General features: G+C 43.3%; 2 pseudogenes; both read left to right on the plus strand.

Moving 5' to 3' along the window:
• LOC121002450 overlaps positions 1–8,508 on the plus strand; it is an 81,111-nt pseudogene extending 72,603 nt beyond the window's left edge.
• Positions 8,509–17,821: 9,313 nt separating this feature from the next.
• LOC121001697 lies at positions 17,822–20,313 on the plus strand (annotated as a pseudogene).
• Positions 20,314–20,670: the final 357 nt, after the last annotated feature.

Here is a 20,670-nt window from a genome sequence, read left to right on the forward strand (position 1 = left end):
TCCACTGCAGCTCGTGTTTTGCACTTAGATGCCTGGTCATGCAGGTTGTGCTCAGGTTGAGAACATTTATGCCTTGCTTCAGGCTCTGATTGCACAGCGTGCAAACCACTCGCGTCTTGTCGTCATCACATAGCCTGAAGAATTGCCACTCCAGGGATCTCCTTGCAGCTGGCTTTGATGTGCTAGGTCCCATGCTGTGTTGGGCAGTAGCAGGTGTACTGTCTAGGGGATGGCTGCTCCGCTTTTGCACCCTGCTCCCTCTTCTGCTGTGCTGGTGGCTCTGTGTGACTAACGCCTCTTCCTCCAAACTACACAGGTCACTCGCATGACCTTGATTCCATGTGGGGTCGAGGACCTCATTGTCCTCCACATCATCTTCCACCCAGTCTTCACCCCTGCCCTCCTTGTCATTCTTCACAGTTTTGAAAGCCCCAGCAGTTGGCACCTGTGTTTCGTCATCATCCGAGACGTGCTGTGATGGTCCTCCCATGTACTTATCCTGAAACATAAGTGGTTGAGCATCGGTGGACTCAATCTCTTCCACTTCTAGGGCAGGTTATGTGGATGGCCCTGGAAAACCCTGCTAGCAGAGTCATCAAAAAGCAGAAGAGACTGCTGCATGACTTGGGGCTCAGACTGCTTGGCTGATTTGCAAGGGGGTGAGGTGAAAGACTGATGGACATCAGCTGCAGGTGCTAACTCTGATCTTTCATCAGGAGACTGGGTGAGAGACAATGTGAAGGAACTGGAGGCACTGTCAGCAACCCAATCTACTATCGCCTGTACCTGTTCTGGCCTCACCATTTGAAGAGCCGCATCAGGCCCGACCAAATAACGCTGAAGGTTCTGTCGCCTACTTGCACCTGAGAAAGGTGTTTCACTTGTGCATGTAGCTGGCACAGATTGACCACGTCCTCTCCCTGCAACAGGAGCTCCACCAGCAGCACCACAACCGGGGCCACGTCCCTTATTCGACGCTCTCCTCATTCTCCGCAAATTTTGTATTTTTTTTTTAATAACAGAATAACAGCAGTATCTAACGCGTGTATTTCACACTGACAGATTCAGCAAAGGCTGGAAATTTTATGTTTTGCCCAAAATAGGTGTTCTTTTAATAACAGAATATAACAGTAGTATCTAACGCTTGTATTTCACACTGACGGATGCAGCAAAGGCTGCAAATTTTGTATTTTCCCCAAAAAGGGTGTTTTTTAAAACCCAGAAAATTATTGCAGTGTTTCAAGCTTAAATTTCACACTGACAAATGCTGCATAGGCCCCAGATGGAGGGTATTGTAAAAAAAATTGTGCTTTTTTAAACCCAGAATATAATTGCAGTATTTCAAGCTTCTATTTGACTGTCACAAATTCACATATGCTGTGCTGGTGCACTGAACTTGCATAAAATGGCTGCCGCCGCCCACCTAACAGACGAATAAAAGTTATTTTTCTGTGTCACTGGGCTCAGGGCAGGGTAAAAAGATTGTGCACTGCACCCACAAAACAAAATCTATGTAGATCGCTGAGTTAACAAGCACTTCAGATTAAAGATTCTTTCCAATTCTCTCCCTCACAGAAGCACCATCCTATCCCTACACTAATCAGAGCAGAGTGACATGCAGCGCTACGTGACTCCAGCTTATATAGAGGCTGGGTCACATGCTGTACTGGTCAATCACAGCCATACCATTAGTAGGCATGGCTGTGATGGCTTCTAAGGGCACACGAGTTAAACGCTTGTTGATTGGCTGCTCTGCAGCCTTTCAAAAGCACCATTAAATTGTCAAACACCGAACAAAACTTTTACTGAAAAGTTCGGGTTCGCGGTCCAAAAATCCTAAATTTCGGTACGAACCCGAACTTTACAGTATGGGTTCGCTCAACCATACACAGGACTTGTCCGTACCTTGTGCAAAATAGATATGTATACCGGCCTTACCCAGCCATTGTTATACTCTAACGCAATTTCTCATTGTTGTATTTTTGATATTTCACACTCTTTTGGGGTGTAATCTAATTTAAACAAAATAAAAAAATTAAATTAAAACCAAAAGCCAGTGTTGGCTACCTCCTCCTCCTCCACCACCGCTTCCACCTACACCGCTACGTCCACCGCCTCCTCAACCTCCTACTTCATATGGACCTCCACCTCATAGATCAAGATTATTATTTTTATCTGTAAAGAATAAATCAAGGCAACTGGACTTACTGTAGATTTCTTGAAAACGTTTCACTCGTTCTTCCAACGAGCTTTCTCAATTCTGAGTGACTATACGAGAATTCTCTGGGAATAAATATGTAACTGAATCAACATCTAGTAATTATACCCAGCATAGGGTCAGAGCTCATTATACTCAACATGTTGTCAAAGGTGTTTATGCCATTATCCTAATTGGAGTCAGTAGGCGATAATGACCTCCCAGAAAAAGGTGTCAAGGCAGCATTGAATGTGGCAGACAATAGATGTCTAACCCCCCCCCCCTCCCCCCCGCCTCTATTCAAGCTTGGCTTCTCCATTTTTATGTAGATGGCCTCCTTCACACCTCGTTTGTACCAATCGGACTCCTTATCCAAAACATGTACTTGACTGTCTTCAAAGTTGTGACCTGTTTCTTTTAGATGTAAGTACACGACTGAATCTTGACCAGAGGTTTTGGCTCTTCTATGCTGAGCCATACGCTGTTGTTGTTTTGTTTCGCTGATATACAGTTCTGAGCATTCCTCATTACCCTGGACTGCGTGCACAATGTTGTCCATCTTGTGTTTAGGCGTTGGGTCTTTTGGGTAAACCAGTTGTTGCCTCAGTGTGTTGCTGGGTTTAAAGCAGACAGGGATGTGATGTTTTTAAAAAATCCTTTTGAGTTTCTCAGACAACCCAGCTACATATGGGATAACCATATTCTTGCATCTGTCATGCTTCTCGCCCTCACTGGTAGTGCTCTTTCTTCTCCTTCCTTCTGTTTTGACAAAGGTCCAATCTGGATACCCACAAGTTTTAAGTGCCCCTCTGAGGTGTTTTAATTCCTTCGCCTTGGCCTCTGTGCTGGTGGGGATTTTCTCTGCCCGGTGGTGTAGAGTCTGGATGACTCCCAGTTTGTGGTCTAGAGGATGGTGGGAATCAAATAGCAGGTACTGGTCTGTGTGTGTTGGTTTTTCGATAGACCTCTATTCCCAGCTTCCTTCCCTCTTCCACTGTTATAAGACAGTCCAGAAACGCCAGTTTGTTGTTTTGCATATCTTCCCACGTGAAATTGATGTTATGATCCACCGAGTTGATGTGGTCAGTGAAAGTCTGTAACTCTTGTTTATGAATTTTAACCCAAGTGTCATCCACATATCTGAACCAATGACTCTGTGTAATTCCCTTGAAAGTGGTCAGGGCTTTCCTTTCTACTTCCTCCATATACAGGTTCGTTACAATAGGTGAGTCTGGCGATCCCATAGCACAGCCATGTTTTTTCTTGTAGAACTTGTAGAGCATGTATTGTGAAATCTGCTACTTTCCTCAACGTTTCAGTGGGTAGCTGCAAAGTCAGGTCCTCTTCCAGCTGACTGATAGTTTGTTTCAAGGCTTCAACTGTTAAATGGGTCTGTCGTACCCGTTCATTTAGTAGTTGTTTCTGGGATTTTTGTAGAATCATCTCATCTCTGTGACCCTTCACCATGGAGTCCAAACGGATGGTGCATGGTACCAGCCCCTGTTTTTGGCATCTGAGGTTGAAACGCAGGTGGTTTCTATAGTCTGACAGTTTTCTTGCTGTCTTTTCATATTCTAGTACAAGTTTAAGGGTTTTCCCCCCAAAATGTGTTGCAATATGTCTGTGAAGGTTCTCATTTATCCAGGTCATGGTATATCTGTAAAGAATAAATCAAGGCAATGGCACTTACTGTAGATTTCTTGAAAACGTTTCACTCGTTCTTCCAACGAGCTTTCTCAATTCTGAGTGACTGTACAAGAATTCTCTGGGAATAAATATGTAACTGAATCAACATCTGGTAATTATACCCAGCATAGGGTCAAAGGTCAATATACCCAGCATGCGGTCAAAGGTGTTGATTCCATTATCATTATTATTGGATTCCATTATTAGTTCTGCATTTTGTTATCCCGAACTGCAAACAGCCATAACAGTGAAGAACTGACATGGAGGTGAAAGGAGGAAACAAGGACAGTGCAAAACAAAGAGAAATGGGTGCAGAATCTTTCAGACCGGGTTCTCACCCAGCCTGAGATGGATGTCCTTGCTAAAGGGTTGAATTTTGCAATAACACCAAGAACCATACCAATAGTTGATATTATTTCAGCCACTGAAGCCTCAATCCACAGCAACAAAATACCACAGGGTGAGGCTGAACAACTTCGCTTTAAAGTGTCTGCAGCTCTGGCCAGTGCCAAACCACCTCCTTCAAACTTGACTAGAGAAGAAAGGAAGGCGGTTACATCCCTGAAGAAAGACACAAACATCACCATCCTGCCTGAGGATAAAGGAAGATGCACGGTTGTACTTAATACATCTGACTACGATGCCAAAGTGACCACACTCCTGGATGATAACAACACATATGAGGCCCTAAGACGAGACCCAACGAGTGGTTGCAAGAAGAAGGTTATAGAACTACTACAACAACTAGAAAAGGACAAAATCATTGATCGGGCCATGTATCATCACCTCTACCCTGGGGAAGCCCCTCCATGTATTTATGGACTTCCTAAGATACATAAGGATGGGACCCCTCTCAGGCCAATTGCCAGCAGCATCAACTATGTGACCTACAATGTGGAAAAATGCTTAGCCAGAATCCTAGCGCCCTTGGTTGGAAACACACAACATCACATACAGAACTCTCAGGATTTCACCACCAAAATCCAGAACTTGGTATTGGGCACAGAAGAAACAATGGTCTCCTATGATGTTACATCCCTCTTCACCTGCATACCCACTACAGAGGCAATTGAAACAGTCAGGAAACAGTTGCTACTAGACAACACCTTAGGCTGCAGAACAGAACTTAGCCCAGACCAAGTGTGTGCCTTACTGGACCTTTGTCTGAGTACCACCTACTTCAAGTATAAGGACAAGTTCTACAAGCAAAAACATGGCTGTGCTATGGGATCGCCAGTCTCACCTATTGTAGCGAACCTGTATATGGAGGAAGTAGAAAGGAAAGCTTTGACCACTTTCAAGGGAATTACTCAGAGTCATTGGTTCAGATATGTGGATGACACTTGGGTTAAAATTCATAAACAAGAGTTACAGGCTTTCACCGATCACATCCACTCAGTGGATCATAACATCAATTTCACGCGGGAAGATATGCAGAACAACAAACTGGTGTTTCTGGACTTTCTTAGACCAGTGGAAGAGGGAAGGAAGCTGGGAATAGAGGTCTATCGAAAACTAACACACACAGACCAGTACCTGCTATTTGATTCCCACCATACTCTAGACCACAAACTGGAAGTCATCAAGACTCTACACTACCGGGCAGAGAAAATCCCCACCAGCACAGAGGCCAAGGCGAAGGAGGGGCACTTAAAACTTGTGGGTATCCAGATTGGGCCTTTGTCAAAACAGAAGGAAGGAGAAGAAAGAGCACTACCAGTGAGGGCGAGAAGCATGACAGACGCAAGAATATGGTTATCCCATATGTAGCTGGGTTGTCTGAGAAACTCAAAAGGATTTTTAATAAGCATTACATCCCTGTCTGCTTTAAACCCAGCAAAACGCTGAGGCAATAACTAGTTCACCCAAAAGACCCAACGCCTAAACACAAGATGGACAACATTGTGTACGCAGTCCAGTGTAATAAGGAATGCTCAGAGCTGTATATTGGCGAAACAAAACAACAACTACATCAGCGTATGGCTCAGCATAGAAGAGTCAAAACCTCTGGTCAAGATTCCGCCGTGTACTTACATCTAAAAGAAACAGGTCACACCTTTGAAGACAGTCAAGTACGTGTTTTGGATAAGGAGGCCGATTGGTACAAACGAGGTGTGAAGGAGGCCATTTACGTAAAAAAAAATGGAGAAGCCAAGCTTAAATAGAGGCGGGGGGGGGGGGGTTAGACATCTATTGTCTGCCACATACAATGCTGTCTTGACACCTTTTTCTGGCAGGTCATTATCACCTACTGACTCCAATTAGGATAATGGAATCAACACCTTTGACCCCATGCTGGGTATATTGACCTCTGACCCCATGCTGGGTATAATTACCAGATGTTGATTCAGTTACATATTTATTCCCAGAGAATTCTTGTACAGTCACTCAGAATTGAGAAAGCTCGTTGGAAGAACGAGTCAAACGTTTTCAAGAAATCTACAGTAAGTCCCGTTGCCTTGATTTATTCTTTACAGATGACCTGGATAAATGAGAACCTTCACAGACATTATTATTTTTAATTTTTACGTATTTTATTTTAAGTCATTTCACTAATTTGTCGGATACATTTTTGGGTTACATATCCCAAATTTTTGGTTGTGATATACCCCTGCTCTACCTAATAGACAAGTAAATACATTTCACTAATTTGTCTGTTACATTGTTTTGTGACATTCACCAATTTGTGGCTGTGATATACCCCTGCTCTACCTAGTGGACAAGGTAATACATTTCATTAATTCGTCTGTTACATTGTTGGGTGACAAATGCTCATCTTTTGCGCTAGAAAGTAAATTTGCGGCCTATACTGCATTTAGGACAGTACGAATGATGAGGCCAGAACAAGTACAGACTATAGTAGATTGGGGGGCTGACAGTGCCTACAGTTCCTTTGCATTGTCTCCCACCCAGTCCCCTGCTGAAAGACCAGAGTTGGCACCTACAGCCCATGGCCATCTGTCTTTCAACTCACCCCGTTGCAAATCAGCCAAGCAGTCTGAGCCCTAAGTCATGCAGCAGTCTCTTCTGCTTTTTGATGACTCTGCAAGCAGGGTTTCCATGGGCCATCCACATAACTCTGCACCAGAGGTGGAAGAGATTGACTGCACTGATGCCCAACCACTTATGTTTCAGGATGAGGACATTGGAATACCACCGCAGCACGTATCTGATGACAAAACACAAGTGCCAACTGCTGTGGCTTTCTGCAGTCTGCAGACCGACAAGAAGGACAGGGGTAAAGAGTGGGTGGAAGATGATGTGGAGGATGATGAGGTAATAGATCCCACATGGAATCAAGGTCATACGAGTGACCTGTATAGTTCAGAGGAAGAGGCGGTGGTTGCACAGAGGCACCAGCACAGCAAAAGAGGGAGCAGGGTGCAAAAGCGTCTGTTACATTCTTGGGTGACATTTTACCATTTTTGCCGTGAATAAACCCCTGCTCTGTATAGTTGACAGGGACCTAAATGTAAAAAAATCGTCTGTTAGATTGTTAGGTGAGATTTTACCAATTTTGCCGTGAATAAACCCCTGCTCTGCATAGTTCACAGGGACCGAAATTTAAAAAATCGTCTGTTCCATTGGTGGGTGACATTAAACCATTTTTGCCAAAGAAAAAACCCTGCTCTGCATAGGTGACAGGGACTTAAATTTCAAAAATTCGTTTTTAATTGACACTTGCCCCCTCTTCATTCGATCCTTCCGCTTTAATAACTTACATTTCCGCTCGATCACATTTCAGCCATTTACCTCTCATGGATGTGGTATCCCTTTCTCACGCTCCCTCTCCGGCGTGGAACTCTGATTCGCCGCTAACCGTGATCAACATGGTAGCCGCAGAAAAGAACATCGAAAGTTGATAGAGAAGATATCCAATTGGATCGTGGACGTTACAGGGACGTGTGACATGGTGGAGCAGTATGTGTGTACACGCCTACACGTACTGGCTGATGGGTCTGCCCTTTTCAACTTCTGGGTCTCCAAATTGGGCACATGGCCTGAGCTTGCCCTTTACGCCTTGAAGGTGCTGGCCTGCCCTGCAGCCAGTGTATTGTCTGAACGTTTGTTTAGCACGGCTGGAGGGGGTTATCACAGGTTATATTTCCCAATGTTTTGGGGTCTACCCAAATAAAATAATAATAATAATAATAATAATAAAATAAAAAACAAAAACCAGTGTTGGCTACCTCCTCCACTGCCACTTCCACCGACACCGTCACATCCTCAACCTCCTACTCCATATGGACCTCCTCCTCCTAGATCAAGAATACTATTTTTTATTTTTACGTATTTTATGTTATTTGAAGTAATTTCCCTATCCACATTTGTTTGCAGAGCACTTGCCATGCTCTTAACCACTTTTTTAGAGCCATTTTAGTGCTCAAAAGTTCGGGTCCCCATAGACTTCAACGGGGTTCGGGTCAAGTTCAGTTTCTGAACTCTAAGTTTTTTTGTGAAGTTCGGCTGAAACTGTCGAACCCGAACATCCAGGTGAACGCTCAACTCTAATCGTGAGACCCCATAAACAACATCAGATCATCTGCATACAATGAAATCTTTTCTTCATAAGTCCCATATTTGAAACCTATTATCTCTTCATCTTGTCTTATTAGAGATGCTAAGGGTTCCAATGCTATAGCAAATAAAAGTGGGGATAGGGGACAGCCTTGCCTGACTCCTCTCTGAATTTTAATAGAATCTGAGATCTCACCATTCACTAATATTGTAGCTTTAACATCCATATATAGAAGTTTTATCCATGAAATATAATTGTTACCAAACTGAATTTTCTTCAATGTAGCAACCAGAAAAGGCCATTCCATTTTATCAAATACTTTAGATGCGTCAATTTAGACGAATTGTCACTGACCACTATTTATTGGTTCCCTTGCATATTAAAAATACATCTCCTAATAACCGATGTAAAGTTCCTGGGCATAAAACTGGTTTGATCCTCATGGATAAGTCTAGTCGCCAATGCCTTTGCTAGTAACATATTATCTGTATTTATCAAGGATATAGGGCGCTATAATTCCATTAATTTAGGATTTTTATCTGGTTTTAATATTAGTGTTATAAGAGCTTGACAAAAAGAATCGGGCAGTAATTTATTATTCCTATAGGCATTCCACATTTTTTGTAATTTAGATACTTTAGATAGAATACTTTTCTATAAGTGTCACATACCTTAAAGTGAATACCGTCAAGCCCAGGAGACTTATTCTTGGCGATAGAGTTCAGTATCTTCAGAAATAAATGTTAGAGAGTGCTCACCTACTAATCAAGAACAGTATGGGTGCTCCTACAAAGAGGATTCACCCAATCCTCTAAAATTATTATTAAGATCAAGATAAATGAAATGTAGGGCACATCACCACTTAGTGACACATGGAGGGTTAATAGAACAATATATTTATTTATTCTTATTCAAATGTTCGTTATTTACAGTACTTACTAAAATACATACTAACTCATATTGCTAAAATTAATACTTTATAAATTAATAAAAAGACATAAAAAACATAATACAGATTAATATTTCCTGTATTTTGGCCAATGTATCTGGGTCTATATGGATCAGAAATATTGTCTCTCCGATGGGTTAACTAACCCAGCTGATGTCCCGATCAGCAATGTTTGAATATTATGGAACAGTCCGGTATTTAGATGAAGTTTTCAGTATAGTAACTTGTATCTACTGGTTAATCATCGCTTTAAATGTTCAATACAGTACCGTTGAGTATCACTGTCTATTTGTATAGTGAACCGGTGCTGCTTTTACTCACTGTTTTAGTTGAGTCGTGCCGCTTTTGATTGCATCACTTGTGGCGTCCCACGTGCAATGGAGTCGTTATAGGCTGTGATATAGTTGTAGTTTGGTTCCCAAGTAAACTTAATCAAAGTCCTCTGTGTGGGATTTGGGATCTTCGGTAATCGTCTGTAGCCGTGCTGTGCCGGTGATTTACCTGATATTATTCCTGCGCTGCTGGTTTATTTCACGCAAGGTCAGGTCTCACTGGAAAAATTACAGGTTTCCGGCTTTTTTCTTACTTGACTTTAAGCGCTTTTAATCCTCTGGTCCCGTACTTTGTTTCATGGGATTCCTAATCACCATACGCGTTTCGGAGTGAACTAAGATTCCTTCCTCAGTGGCAAATTTTTCCCATGAAAGTGATGGATTTTTATACACCTTGCCAGGTGTGGTCTAAATTAATTAAATTGTGCTGTTCCAAAAAAATGGCATGGATTCCTTATCATCTCATAGTAAAGGGACATATTATCTTATATACTTATAGACCCCATTGTTTCAACAATAGTTGTATATTTTCTCAGGTTAAAAAATGTATTAAATCATCATATAGATATATGGTTAAAAAATGTGTTAAATCATCATATAGATATATGGTTAAAATGGTTCAATTTTATAAAATACATAAAAAATAAGTAAAACAAAATAAATATAAATGAACAGGGCGACATAGTTCAACATTGTAAACATAGCACAGGATCATTGTATTTCGTTCTGTGTATACTTGTATTAAATAATACCAGTTGTTTAAAACAAAAACGCACAATCTGCAATGCGGTAATAATGCGTTTTTTTTCTAAAAAAAACCAATCATACTGTGTTTTTTATGTAGTCTGTCTTCTCCTAATATTTGGACGAATATCCATATGTTATAATTTTCCTATGTGATTGCCAATGTCGACTTTATGTCGTCCTGTTTTAAACTGTATATTTTCATATTCCTTATAGTTCAATATATAATGGATGTACTATAAGATTATTATCATAGCAGGTGGCTGCAGTCATCTGTAAATTTAGAAGGCAGAGGACAGTGGGCAGTATATAATAGAGCAAAAAATAATTGAGCAAAAAGTAGGTCACAAAAAGGTGAGATATATCATCAACAAACACTGGCACTTTATAAGTAAAGATAAGGTAATAGGTCACCTAGTCCCACACTTCCCACAAGTCACTTTCACTACCTAATTTAGGACTTATGGTGGCACCAACAATCCCTAAAACAAGTAAATATAAATCACAATTGTCCATACAAAAATGGACAAATACCACAGGTTTTTTGCGATGTGGGAAATGTATGGGTTGTAAGACCACTACATTCCCTAAAAATACATCTTTAGTAAATTCCACTACAAATACTCACCAGCATACGATTAAAGATTTCCTTACGTGTAACTCCAATAGCGTTATCTATGTTATACAATGTCCCTGCAAAAGACAATACGTAGGGAGAACTAAAAGACAGCTCAAGGTTCGTATAGCAGAACATATCTCCAACATAAAGAAGGGTTATGAGAAACATACCGTATTTTTCGCTTTATAAGACGCACTTTTTTTCCCCCAAAAGAGGGGGGAAAATGACAGTGCGTCTTATAAAACGATGGTTGACTTTTTTTACAGGGCTGACACGGATGTATCGCCGGCCGCTATGCTGCACAGTCTGGCCGGCGATACATCAGTCACAGTGCGGGGAGGGAGGAGGGGCTGGAGGCAACTCACAGCGGGGCCCGGTGCAGTCACTGTATTACACCGGGCCCCGCGCACAGAAGTCACTTTGTATGTAAAATCTTTCATTAATCCTTTATACCGTAAATCGCTCTCCTTTTGATAAACTTTACTAGCCTAATCGCCTGCATCAGTACTCACTATGAATGTAGCGTGCGGTCCGGCCAGCGTGTGACTGACGTCACGCTCCTCCTACTTCATTAATGAAGCAGGAGCAGGCTGAAGTCATGCGTCGGAGGGACCGCACGCTACATTCATAGTGAGTACTGATGCAGGCGATTAGGCTAGTAAAATTTATCAAAAGGAGAGCAATTTACGGTATAAAGGATTAATGAAAGATTTTACATACAAAGAGACTTCTGTGTGCGGGTCCCGGTGTACTACAGTGACTGCACCGGGCCCCGCTGTGAGTTGCCTCCAGCCCCTCCTCCCTCCCCGCACTGTGACTGATGTATCGCCGGCCAGACTGTGCAGCATAGCAGCCGGCGATATATCAGTGTCGGCTAGTTTATCAAATGGAAAGCGATTGATTCAGGATTAAATAAATATTTTACATACAAAGAATAAAATACTGTAATGCTGTGAAACATAGGGCCATGAGGGGGACCAGCATAAGATACTATATTTGTGTCACCCACACATATAGCATCTTATGCTGGCCCCCCTCATGGCCCTATGTTTCACAGCACACATCCCCCATAACAGTGCATCATCCATAGATCCCTCCCATAACAGTGCATCATCCACAGATTCCCCCCCCCATAACAGTGCATCATCCATAGATCCCCCCCATAACAGTGTGTCATCCACAGATCCCCCATAACAGTACATCATCCACAGAGCCCCATAACAGTGTCATCCCCAGACCATTAGTTCAAAATCCACCAAAAGCACACCTTTTGGTTCAAAATATTTTTTTTCTTATTTTCCTCCTCAAAAACCTAGGTGCGTCTTATAATCAGGTGCGTCTTATAAAGCGAAAAATACAGTACTTTATCTAATCACTTTAAGACTACACACAATCAGAACCCAAAGGGACTCACCTTTACAGCCTTAGAAAAGGTAGAAATAGATTGGAGGGGTGGGAATCACATCAAAAGAATGTCAAGGATTGAATCTAGGTATATCTTTGACTTCAACACCCTTCTACCAGCAGGATTAAACGCTGAAATTGAGATCTATGGGTTCCTGTGAGTTTTCTCTGGGGGGAGGGGGTCCCTCACCGAGGAGGGACTCGTGAGCTACTGTATGTCTCCGAGTGCCCCTTCGGTGGGTGGCCCACTCTCCCTATCCCCTTCTTAAGATTCTCTCTACGATTACTATTATTTTCTCCGTATGAATATTTTCTTCCTGAATAATTTCTCCTTATGTATACTCCAAACTACCTGTCATCTATTTGACCTTCTACTTTTTGCTCAATTATTTTTTGCTCTATTATATACTGCCCACTGTCCTCTGCCTTCTAAATTTACAGATGACTGCAGCCACCTGCTATGATAATAATCTTATAGTACATCCATTATATTTTGAACTAGAAGAAATATGAAAATATACAGTTTAAAACAGGACGACATAAAGTCGACATTGGCAATCACATAGGAAAATTATAACATATGGATATTCGTCCAAATATTAGGAGAAGACAGACTACATAAAAAACGCAGTATGATTGTTTTTTAGAAAAAAATGCATTACCGCATTGCAGATTGTGCATTTTGGTTTTAAACAACTGGTATTATTTAATACAAGTATACACAGAACGAAATACAATGATCCTGTGCTATGTTTACAATGTTGAACTGTCGCCCTGTTCATTTATATTTATTTTGTTTTACTTATTTTTTATGTATTTTATAAAATTGAACCATTTTAACCATATATCTATATGATGATTTAACACATTTTTTAACCATATATCTATATGATGATTTAATAAATTTTTTAACCTGAGAAAATATCCAACTATTGTTGAAACAATGGGGTCTATAAGTATATAAGATAATATGTCCCTTTACTATGAGATGATAAGGAATCCATGCCATTTTTTTGGAACAGCACAATTTAATTAATTTAGCAAGGTGTATAAAGGTGTATAAAAATCCATCACTTTCATGGGAAAAATTTGCCACTGAAGAAGGAGTCTTAGTTCACGCCGAAACGCGTATGGCGATTAGGAATCCCATGAAACAAAGTACGGGACCGGAGGATTAAAAGCGCTTAAAGTCAAGTAAGAGGAGAGGGATCGGTAAATAACTTGGTAAGAAAAAAGCCGGAAACCTGTAATTTTTCCAGTGAGACCTGACCTTGTGTGAAATAAACTAGCAGTGCAGGAATATCAGGTAAATCACCGGCACAGCACGGCTACAGACGATTACTAAAGATCCCAAATCCCACACAGAGGACTTTGATTAAGTTTACTTGGGAACCAAACTACAACTATATCACAGCCTATAACGACTCCATTGCACGTGGGACGCCACGAGTGATGCAATCAAAACCGGCACGACTCAACTAAAACAGTGAGTAAAAGCAGAAATGGTTTACTATACAAATAGACAGTGATACTCAACTGTACTGTAGTGAACATATAAAGCGATGATTAACCAGTAGATACAAGTTACTATACTGAAAACTTCATCTAAATACCGGACTGTTCCATACTATTCAAACATTGCTGATCGTGACATTAGCTGGGTTAGTTAACCCATCGGAGAGACAATATTTCTGATCCATATAGACCCAGATACATTGGCCAAAATACAGGAAATATTAATCTGTATTATGTTTTTTATGTCTTTTTATTAATTTATAAAGTATTAATTTTAGCCATATGAGTTAGTATGTATTTTAGTAAGTACTGTATATAACGAACATTTGAATAAGAATAAATAAATATATTGTTCTATTAACCCTCCATGTGTCACTAAGTGGTGGTGTGCCCTACATTTCATTTATCTTGATCTTAAAGGGACTCTGTCACCACTTTCTAACCCCCCCTTTTCAAAGTATTGTTATCTGCATGGCGCCCCTGTGATTATAAATGTGTTGTTAGAAGTTAAATTCGCCGTCTCCTTTTGATAAAAAGAGCTTTTATCTAACCTGTCAATCTTCTTGATAAGGTGCCCAGGGCGTTTCTTTTCGTCTCAATCTGCCGCCCGCCGCCGCCACCGTTGGTGCCCAGCTCCTCCCCTCATGCTTTCAGCGCCGCCTGAATGTAATCAAATACGCCTCCGGCTCTCTCTGTGCCCCCTCCTCCTTTTCAAAGATCCCGCGCGTGCGCACAGGGCTGTGCCTGATGCGCCCGTGCGGACATTTACAATCAGCCTCATTGAGCGAAGTGCGCATGCGCGCACTTCGCTCAACCTCCTCATCAGACGAGCACTGCAGCCTGCTGCAGTGCTCGTCTGATGAGGAGGTTGAGCGAAGTGCGCGCATGCGCACTTCGCTCAATGAGGCTGATTGTAAATGTCCGCACGGGCGCATCAGGCACAGCCCTGTGCGCACGCGCGGGATCTTTGAAAAGGAGGAGGGGGCACAGAGAGAGCCGGAGGCGTATTTGATTACATTCAGGCGGCGCTGAAAGCATGAGGGGAGGAGCTGGGCACCAACGGTGGCGGCGGCGGGCGGCAGATTGAGACGAAAAGAAACGCCCTGGGCACCTTATCAAGAAGATTGACAGGTTAGATAAAAGCTCTTTTTATCAAAAGGAGACGGCGAATTTAACTTCTAACAACACATTTATAATCACAGGGGCGCCATGCAGATAACAATACTTTGAAAAGGGGGGGTTAGAAAGTGGTGACAGAGTCCCTTTAAGAGTTCAGTATCTTGTGTATTTCTGAGGGGTTCCAACATTTCTTTCTGTTTTGTTAATTGTTTAATTTCTATATGTTCCAGGAACCATTTAATTACATGCATTCCCTCATTTAATCTACTTTTGGATATCTCTTCAAAATATCTCCTCAGTAGCTGTACCTTATCTGCTTGTGCTACTACTTTCTTGACCCGATTCAGTGAAACTGTGCCTGCTGCCAGAGCACAAGAAACACGCTCATCCACGATACCTAGCATTATGTCCCAGTTTGCAGGGTGGCACAGGCCATCACTCTCGAAGTCACACCAGTACGATTAAGTGGTCGGTTGGATTGCAGCGGATAATGCTTCCAGTTGGTTAAGCACCACCCTGTCTTCCACAAAGTCCTGTCTCAGTAGCCAAGAGTCTGGTCAACATAATCCTCACCCTGATCCTCTTTCCTCCCACCATGGAGAATCTTGGCAAACAACTGATCCCACACTCGGATATTCCGGGGAGCTCTTTTCAATGCCATTCCTTGATTTAGCCCTCTCGCCAAGCCCGCTTGAAGAGGGCCATGAGGAGATCTTGTGCACTGACTCGCAAACTCTTGAGCATCCACAATCAGAAAAAGATGACGGTGGGGAATGGCAAATAGTCAACCGCAATTAGTGTCTTAAGAGGTTCATGATGAGGATGAAACACAGTTGTCAATAACTGAGGTTCTTGTTAGGTCAAAAAGTCAGGAGGATGACCAGAGTTAGGAAGTGGAAGAGGAGGTGGTGGATGATGAAATCACTGACCCAACCTGGGAAGGTGGAAAGCCGAGTGAGGAAAGCAGTACAGAGGGGGAGAGTTCTGCAGCACCGCAACAGGCTGGAAGAGGCAGTGAGGTGGCAAAAGGGAGAAGGGGGGCCAGATCAAATAGGCCCTCAACTGTTCCCTGGAACACCCCCTTGCGGCAATCTCCCTTGCAAAGGGGTAGGTGTTCCGCAGTCTGGCGCTTTTTTGAGGAAAGTGTGGAGGATAAAATAATTTTAATTTGTAACCTGTGCCGTGCCAAAATGAGCAGGGGCGTGAACACTAGCAACCTCACCACCACCAGCATGATCCGCCACATGGCATCAAAGCACCCTAATAGGTGGGCCGAACACCTGGGTCCACAATCTGTGTCTGCGGGACACAACACTGACTCCTCTTCCCCAATGTTACGTACTGGCCAATCTCCCGTCCAAGATGCAGGCCCGGATGCCTCCTGCCCTGCACCTGTACCTTCACAAGCACAATCAGCGACCACATCCACTTCCGTGTCCCACGCAGTGTCCAAATGTCCTTACCCCAGGCAGTTGAACACAAGCGCAAATACCCAGCCACCTACCGACAGGCCATAGCACTAAATGTGCAGCTTTCCAAATTACTGGTCCTGGAAATGTTGCCTTTTAGGCTTGTGGACACTTGCGGAAGGCAGCCTCATGTCGGTGGCCGTCCCGCGTTAAGCAGTCCCCAGCCGCCACTATTTTTCAAGGTGTGCCGTGCCCGCTTTACACCAACATGTGTACCGTAACATCACACGTGCCCTGGCCAACGCAGTTACTGGGAAGGTCCACTTAACCACGGACACCTGGACAAGTGCATTTGGCCAGGGACGCTACATTTCCCTGACGGCACACTGGTTAAACGTTGTGGAGGCCAGGAGTAAGTTGTACCCTGGGATGGCACAGGTGCTATCGATGCCAAGGATTGCGGGCCCTACTTCCATCTAAATTTCTGCCACCACCTACATTAGTGGCTGCAACCCCCGCCTCTCCTTCTCCACCTCCTCCTCCACTTCCACCTCTGAATTCTCATCTTGCAGCACCAGTCAGCCATCTGTCAGTAGCTGGAAGCAGTGTAGCGCTGCAGTGGGAAAGCAGAAACGGGCCGTGCTAAACCTAGTTTGCTTAGGTGACAAACAGCACACCGCTGCAGAACTGTGGTAGGGTATAAGGGACCAGACTCTCGCAACTCAACCTACAACTAGGCATGGTTGTGTCTGATAATGGCCGTAACGGTGGCTGCTTTGGAGCTTGGCAAGCTCACACACATACCATGCCTAGCCCATTTGTTCAACTTAGTGGTTCAGCGTTTTCTCAAAACCTACCCCAATTTGCCCGAGCTACAGGTGAATGTGCGCCGTGTGTGTGCCCATTTCTGAAAGTCATCTACAGCTGCCGCCGGTCTGGCAACACTGCAGCAGCGCTTGCAATTGCCATCTCACTGACTGTTGTGCGTCATGATCACGCACTGGAACTCGACGTTTCACATGTTGGCCAGGCTTTGTGAGCAGCAGAGGGAAGTAGTGGAATACCAGCTGCAACATGATCGTCGCCTTTCCAGTGAGCTTCCGCTCTTCACAAGCGACAAGTTCACATGGATGTCTGACGTCTTTGAGTTTTTTTGCAACTTTGGGGAATTAACACAGATGGTGAGTGGCGATGCCGCTATTATTAGCGTAACCATCCCACTTTTGTGTCTACTGAAACGCTCGCTGCTCACAATGAAGGCGGACGCTTTGCATGTGGAAGAGGTGGAAATGGTAAAAGAAAGTACACAGGCTTGAAGCTGAGTACAAGGCAGTGTTCGGCTGTCTGCGCTGCAGAGAGGGGTGTGAGGAGGCTCAGCTCTGCTGTACACGTGATAACAATAGATACGGCGCTGACATTGTTCTCTGCGCAGTGGAATACGACAGGCAGACGTATACCTGTGCAAGCTCCGTCCTTTGTCAGTGCGTATGTGTGCCACCATAATAACGATGAGGTTGTCACCGCGGGCGGCTGCACCAGTTCCAGAAATCATCTGCAGTCACTGCAGCGAAGGGTGCGACAACAAAGTCAAGGAATTGGGTATCCGAATCCCTCGCCCTGTAGGTCAAGGGCCTAGCAGATTCATCCCCGAGGAAGAGATATGGGTCGCCTGGATAATATCACCCTGGTGATGGTTTTCCACCTGCAGTATTTAGAAAGCTTTCTGAAAACACAGCATTACCTGTTGCAGATGGATGGCCCTTTACCTGCCTGTTATCAGCACTACATAGGGATTATGGCCTGCTGCCAGGCATCAGTGTTCTTATCTTGTTAATCTACACGTCAATGACTTTATTCAGAGTGGAGGAGACCAGAAGTGGTTGAATGGTCTTGAAAATGCTCCACTGAAGCTCCGTAATCTAGGAGAACTGAACAAGCTGCTGGCACACAGACCTTTGCTGATCACAAAAGAACACATTGAGCAACTGCTCAAAACTGGAGAGCATAGCTGGTCTTTGGCATAGCTGGTCTTTGACAGTCGTTCTTCTTGCTCACTACCACTCATTGGCCTCCTTCACATTTGGCTGTGGCATAAGTCCTGAAATCCATAGTAATGTTGGGCACACTTTCCGTCCCTCATCTGTCAGTAACTACTGCATTTGTGATATAAGAAATGGCAACCATGGAGGGAATGAGAGTCGCCAGAGAGCAGGAAGCTTGAGCTCTGATTCTTCTTGTGAAGTTGAAGTTCTTATGGAGAAAATGAAACAGCTTTAAGAATGTAGAGATGAAGAAGAAGCGAGTCAGGAAGAAATGGCTACATGCTTTGAAAAGGAGAAGACTGAGAGCATGCTCACTTTTGCTCCAGAAGATGAAGATCCCCCTCCAGTTAAAGAGGTCTCAAAACATTTTGAAGACACAAGTTATGGCTACAAAGACTTCTCTCGCCGCGGGATGCATGTTCCCACATTCCGAGTACAGGATTTCAGCTGGGAAGACCATGGCTACTCCTTAGTTAATCGGCTTTATCCAGACGTTGGGCAGCTACTGGATGAGAAGTTTCACATTGCATATAACCTTACTTATAACACCATGGCAATGCACAGTGATGTAGATACCTCAACACTACGGCGGGTCATATGGAACTATGTGCATTGTATGTTTGGAATAAGGTATGATGATTATGACTATGGAGAAATAAACCAGTTACTGGACCGCAGCTTTAAAGTTTACATAAAAAATGTGGTGTGCAGTCCAGAGAAGACAACCAAAAGAATGTATGACAGCTTCTGGAGGCAGTTCAAGCATTCTGAAAAGGTCCATGTTAATTTGCTTCTTATGGAAGCAAGGATGCAAGCTGAACTCCTTTATGCTCTGAGAGCAATCACTTGGTATATGACCTGACTTCTGTCTTCAATGACCCACAGTGAATGTTCCACAGGGAAATCTGTCTGGACTGCCGACTTCCCTTGCCTTTTTTGGTAGCTACCTTTTTCAGAAGTCCATTGTGCCATATTTCCCATCATTTCAGCTAGTTGGTTTCCAGTGGGCTGACAGTTGAATGTTGTGAAAGACATGTCGCCTTGCAAACCTGCAACTCGTGAACACACACAACACTGCTGGGTTCCGTACCAGACCTGTGTGTTTTTGCAGTGATGGACTCTTTGGAAGTATTGTGGATGGACTGGGAAACATGTGCTTAGTTTCCCACTAGGACTACAGTGGTGCTGCTCTCCTGGTGACAAGATGCGGACGTTCCTATTAAGCTAAATAAACACATATGGATACTGCTACAACCTGAGCCTTGTTATAACATACAGAAAGTGTGCATTCCCATACACTTGTGCATGTCTTCTCACCATATACAGCAATTCTCAAAACTCCAACCATAACTTGCAGATTTACAGCTAGATCACTGGCTGCGTATATTGCTGTACAAAAAGCTGTGAGATATTACATTTGAATTTTGTCTTCCTTTAAAGTGTGTGTATATACATATTTCTCTTCACGCTTTAAGTCTGTTCAATATTCTGTGACTACAGGGAATGTGGAATACCTCTTGGTCGTGGGGTGCACACTTGGGAATCACGCTGCTGTGCTCTGACAGCAGTCAGGGTAGAAGGATGCAGTTAGCTTAACTGACCTAGTGATTCACTAGTCGTTCGCTGCTGCTGGAAAAACACCCGCGGTTTACAGTTTAAAACTTGATAACGATGTGAATGTTAAATGAAAAAGTAGTTGGTTTTGGAAAACAATTGTATGGAGGGGTTTGTATTACAGAAGTTCAAACTGGTAAATATCTTTTGGCGCTTTTTCAGTATTATTGTTATTTTCTAAATAAAATAAATAAATAAATAAAAAAAAGAAAGTACACAGGCTAAAATCCAGACCACCCTCAGTTCGTCTTCTCAGCGTGAATTGGATGATGATGATGATGAGGAGGAGGAGCATGAGACGGTTGCCTCCGCTACAGAGGGTAGTACCCGTAGCAGGCTTATTCCATCTGTTCAGTGAGGATGGGCCGAAGAGGAGGAAAAAGATGAGGAGATTGAGAGTCATCCTCCTGATGAGGACAGCAAAGTCTTGTCTGTTGGGACTCTGGCACACATGGCTGACTTTATGTTATGCTGCCTTTCCCGTGACCCTTGCGTTATACGCATTTTGGCCAATACCAATA

Source organism: Bufo bufo, chromosome 5 (genome assembly GCF_905171765.1).
Source record: "Bufo bufo chromosome 5, aBufBuf1.1, whole genome shotgun sequence".
In the NCBI taxonomy this organism is placed as follows: Eukaryota; Metazoa; Chordata; class Amphibia; order Anura; family Bufonidae; genus Bufo; species Bufo bufo.